Here is a 5662-nt window from a genome sequence, read left to right on the forward strand (position 1 = left end):
GTTCTTCCCGTTCCCTCCATTTACCCCCCCCATGCCCCATCCACTCCTCAGAGAGGGTAAGGCACAATGCTTTGGGGAAGGTCCAAGGCCCTCCCTACTATATCTAGGCTGAGCAAGGTATCCATCTAAAGAAAATAGGTTCCCAAAAAGCCAGTACAAGCAGTAGGGATAAATCCTGGTGCCACTGCCCAGTGGCCCCTCAGTCTGCCCCAGCCATGCAACTGTCAACCACATTCAGAGGGACTAGTTTGGTCCTATGCTTGTTCCTTCCCAGTCTGGCTGGTGTTGGTAAGCTCCCATTAGCTCAGGTAGACTGTTTCAGTGGGTGTTGAGCCTGACTGTTACAGCTGCCAAAAGTTCCACATGGGGCAGGGAAGATGGTTCAGTAGTCATGAGCACTGGCTCTTCTTCCAGAAGACAGCACCCCTATCAGGCAGCTTGCCTGTAACTCCAGCTCTGGGGGACACAGCACACTAGTCCAGCCTCGACAAGCATCTGTGAACATGTGGTACACACTCACACAGCATGTGTGTAAGTTTTTAGTTACGTGTGAAGTCCCACATAAGAAACTGCAGGCATGGAGGCACGTGCTGGTGCCAGCTCTAGGGAGGAGGGGGATCACTCAACTCAGGAGCAAGAGGTCAACCCGGGCAGCTTCGGGAGCTCCTCTGACGTGGTACCTTTTCTTAGCTGTGCACAAGTCAACTTAAGGGATAGAAAGTCTGTTTTGGTTTGTGGGTGGAGGGATACATCCATCTTGACAGGGAAGGCATGGCGGCTCTGTGTTCGTCCTCAGCGGACTAGGAAGCAGCAATGCTAAGACCTTTATGGCTTTGAGGTCGATCTGACCGGGATGAAGGGAATGGAGAACCACAGACGCCGGTGCAGAAAAGCTGGCATTGGGTGGGCCGTATGCTCTGATGTGTGGATTAGATGAGGGGACCAAGGCAAAAACACAAACAGCGAGGAGCACGTGAAGACCCTGCAGAAGGACGGCCGTCACAAGCCACGGAAAGAACACAGAACGCGGAAGAAACCAAGAATGTCTGCATTTGGATCTCTTATTGAAGATAGCCCGTGGTGCTGTGTTGTAGCAGCCTGATCAGACCTAGACAGCTCCTGTCCTAAGGCAATTATAAGTTTTCATTGCCAATGAAGTCTTTGTTGCTTAGGACATGTATTTTGAAACTTAAGCATGTTTATTAGCGTCTGTGTTAGTAAGATGTTTCATTACCTGTGAGAACAACTCACACGAGGAAGGTCCACACTTTCAGAGGGAGACTGGCTCCATGTCGCCAGGGCGTTGATGAGGCAGGCCAACAGGAAGGGGCTGGAGCAGGTTACAGCTCCTAAGGCCCCACCAGTGACCCACTTCCTCCAGCGCGGCCCGGCCTTCGGCAGTTCTAAAGCGTTCATTCCACCAATGGAGTAAACCTCTGATAAGGTCAGGGCCTTTGTGTCTCTCCAGCACCCTCGCACAGGACCAGAGCTGTGCTTTACAAATCTAGACATCTCTTGGTACAGTCAAGCTTTGAAATCAGCCCAAGTCCTCCGTATCTATAACCCTGTTTTGGCATGATGTCAAAAGTTTCTCAGCTTGAAAGGATGGCATCCATCCCTCTTCCGTGTCTGCCCTTTCCAACACAGATCCTCTGTGAGTGCTGTTATCTCCAGGGCCTTCACTGACCAGAGACTAGAGTGTCAGCTGGTGTTGTGTGTCTCTGAGGCCTGGGCTGTGACCGCTTCAGTAAGGAACCCGTGCCTGGCCTTAAGGGGAGCTGCCCACACATTCACACTGTGTGATACGGCAATAGCCCTCAGGTCTGTGTTTTGTTTTGTTTTTCAAGACAGGGTTTCTCTGTAGCCCTAGCTGTCCTGGAACTAGCTATGTAGACTAGGATGGCCTTGAACTCACAGAGATCCACCTGCCTCTGCTTCCTGAGTGCTGAGATTAAAGGCGTGTGCCACCACCGCCTGGTGCCCTTTATTTCTAACCAAGACAAGCCTCTGAGGGGTCCACCAACTAACAATAGCTCTGCCCAATTATCCATAGGTTTATGGTATCTGCTTATTTATAAGTAGACGCTTGGGAGGCTCTACATTTTCCTTTTAATAAAAAAAATAGCTAAAATTCTGCTTTTGATTAACATGGTGGATAGAAAATCTTAAAGTGCCAGAACAATCTAGAAATGCTAAACCAAATAGAAGAACCACCTTTACCATTAGTGGCGACCACTGGAGCCCTGGCTCGAGAACTTGGCTCTGTACCCTGACGGGTACATCATGAAAGGGGAATCCAAAACGAGAGGCGTCCCTCCAACCGCTGGCCATGGGCACTCTGTGACAGTCAAGAGCACAAACCGAGGTCACATTCTCTTCTGCTAGAGCAGCGTGGGGACTTGCGCTTGTTTGTACCAGGTCTCCATTTCTGTGGCTCCCTGGGCCGGACTCACCTTTCTCTAGTCAGCTCTGAAATCTGGAACAAGGCTCAGTGCCTAGCGTCTGAGCGAGGGGTTTCCTGGGCTCCTCGGCACGGGCCTTCGCTGGCAAACTCCCTTACACAGGGCCTTTGAATTCCTGGGGCGGGTCATCAGAAGATCCAGTTACAACACATTTAGTTTAAAGACGGAATTCGCTTCTATTTGCAGTTCTAAAAATCAGGCGACACTTCATTTTCATAAACGCGACTGAGTTTTTTTGATGAGCTAAGCAGATGAGGTTGGCTTCATAGGCAGAAAAAGGCTGAAACAGAACCAGAAAGTGGGTTGGTTTTCCCAAGTTAATAAGCTGTAGAGGCTAAAGTAGAGGGTCTTTGTCACAGGGGCTAAAACTGGCCCTTTTGGGAGTCTGATTGTTCCCTCTCCTCATAAAAGCAAAGGGGAGAACAGGGCAGGATCTAGAAGGTTCTCTACAGTACGCCTGAGCCACCAGGGCTTGGGGGAATGGGTCCCCTGTGAGCACTCAGAAGAGATGTTAGAGAAGGTATAGGACGCGGACAAAGGTGTGATGTGGGCCTCAGCACATAAGAGGGCAGCAGAGTTTTCCTTTGGGGCTGCCGCCGAGATGTTTGTTCAGCTCTCAGAGCCTGTTTTCCTTCTGGAAGACTGTATACGAGCCGCCAGGTTGTGGGGATCAATTGACGCCCTGGTTCCCATGACAACACGCTGAGAACCTTAGATTGCTAGGCACACATTACCTCACTATCTATTATTATTAGTGGTTATTTATTTATTATTCTGGTGGGGTAGAGAACGATTCCTTGAGAAGGAATCTGGATGGGGTGGGGGGTGCTCAGAACTTTACCCCTTGGCTGATGGAGGCCTCTGGAAACTGGCCAGCAGTGCCTGGGGTGCAGCCAGGAGACAGGCATAGTGCCTGGCTTTAGTGTAAACGTCCTCCAGGTTAGAACCACCTGAGCAGGAAGCCTCACCTGGAGAACTGTCTGATGGCCTTAACTGGTGCGCGGGAAGACCTACTCCAAGTGTGGGTGTCGCCTTCAGGCAGCAGCAGGGATTAAAGAGCCATGGCAGACAGTGACTTGCCTTTTGCTTGCCTGACCTCTCTGAGTTGTTTACCCTGTTGCTGCTGCTGCCACTTCCTTCACTGTTATCAGAACCAGTGGTTCTAGGTTCCCATTACTGGCTAAGGACCAATAGCTCTCCAGGAACCTTCCTGGTTTTCAGCACCAGATTGGGTCCATTGAGGTACCCAACTTACAGACTGAACAACCACTGGGTTCTTGGGCTCTCATGTGTGAGACAATTTGCTGCTACTATTTTAAGAAACTGATTTGATAACTTTTCATGAAGTATATACTTACATTTGTAATATAAATATATATGACATATATACTTATATTCATCCTATTGGTTCTGTTCCTTTGAGAACCCTCACTAATCCATCACCCCCACTGCTAATTGCTCCTCTCATTCCCCAAGTCTGAGCACTGTAGTTGAAACCAGATACTTGCTTGTAGCCAAAGGCCTCCTGTGGATTCCTTGTGAGAAACATGACAAGTTGATGGCTGCCTTTCCCAAGTCACTAAGGTTTGGGACATTTATACTGTGACCTGGAATGAACCATTCTAGGGACTGTTCTGTGGCTGGGGATATATGGAACTGTCTAGGGAGTTGAAACCTAGACACAAACACACGAGAGAGAGAGAGAGAGAGAGAGAGAGAGAGAGAGAGAGAGAGAGAGAGAGAGAGGAATTTTATGCTCTGCCAGCTTACCTTGATTTTTCTCTTTTAAAACTGAACATGCCAGCCATGCATCAGTCTCCTGAGGGACTGCATCCCCAGCCCCCAATCTCTGGTCTCTGATCCTGGCTCTTGTTCAGTTTCTCTAAGACCCTTTCCTTCTGTCCTTAGGCCCAGCTATTCAGCCTGGCCTCTGCTTCTGTGCATACGTGGAAGCCTGCCCTGACCCAGCCTGGGAGAGGATCAGGCTGGCTGAGATCAGGGAGGGCTGCAGGGCTAGGAACAGGGGGATTGCAAGTATTAGTACTATAGTCATTGATCTAAATTTGGAGGATACCCCAAATTTCCATGCTCTTTTGTCCTAAGACAAACTTTTCCAAGGATACATAAGGTAATAAAAACAGACAGTTTTTCAAGAAAGCCCCTCCCAAGAATGGGAGAGGGTTAATGAGCAGGCCAAGGTCAAGGCTCAGAGGCCCCTGACCTTCATAGGTTGTTTATGTAACACCCACTTCCTCTATGTTTGAAAATCCTAGGCTTTGCACCAACATGCTCTCTTTGCTGTGTGTGGCCCAGGTAAGCAAGGGTTTGTAGACCTCCTCTGCCATCGTGTAGACAGTGCTGTCTAGCTCTATCTCCACATTCCTATTTTCTGGCCACACTAGGAATGGGACCTGCTGCTCTTTGTATGGCTGGACATGAAAGTAACCTTTGGAAATCAATAGCAAGGTGGTTAGAGGTTCTTCAGCCTCCCCTGCTGGGGATTCTGTGGAAGAGTACATCGGCAGATCCATGGAGCCGAGGAATGCTGCAAAGATCACACCACGCAACAGATCTCACACAAAAGACTTATTGAGGCAGAGACAGAGAAGAGACACAGAGGGAGTGAGAGACAGAGAGCGAGAGCAGGCTGTGATGGTCGTGACTTTTTAAAGTGTTCAATGCCACATTTGGTGACTGGGGATGATGTAGCTATTGGCACGGACTCACCCAAGGCAGGCTGGTGGAGCACCTGCTTCCGAACATTCTTCCCGCTTATTATAAAAGGTGAGGGAATAGAAAGGGGTGGTGGTGAGGCAGGAATGGGGGTGCTGAGCTCTTTGGACTGCTTCCTGTTGTCTTATGGTGTCAACAACTTTGGGGACAAAAGAAAACTGAGATGCTGGCCAAGTTCTGGAAGAGCAGATTGTTTCACTTGCTGTCCAGGCTCTGCAAGACCATTTGGTGTACCAGGAATTCTTGTTGTTCTTAATAAAAACCCTGAGTCAGATATTAGGGGGTGAAAGCTGAGAGCGGAGAAGCAGTGCAGCCAGCCGCTAGAGAGACCTTTTGTCTACCAATGCTTAGGCCAAAGGGGCGGTCCTCTCTCTGTGAATCCTCAGACTGCATGCTCAGACTAGCTGTATCCTCTGACTGACTGTATCCTCAGACTGCATGCTCAGACTGACTGTATCCTCTGACTG

Source organism: Microtus ochrogaster, chromosome 7 (assembly GCF_000317375.1).
Source record: "Microtus ochrogaster isolate Prairie Vole_2 chromosome 7, MicOch1.0, whole genome shotgun sequence".
In the NCBI taxonomy this organism is placed as follows: Eukaryota; Metazoa; Chordata; class Mammalia; order Rodentia; family Cricetidae; genus Microtus; species Microtus ochrogaster.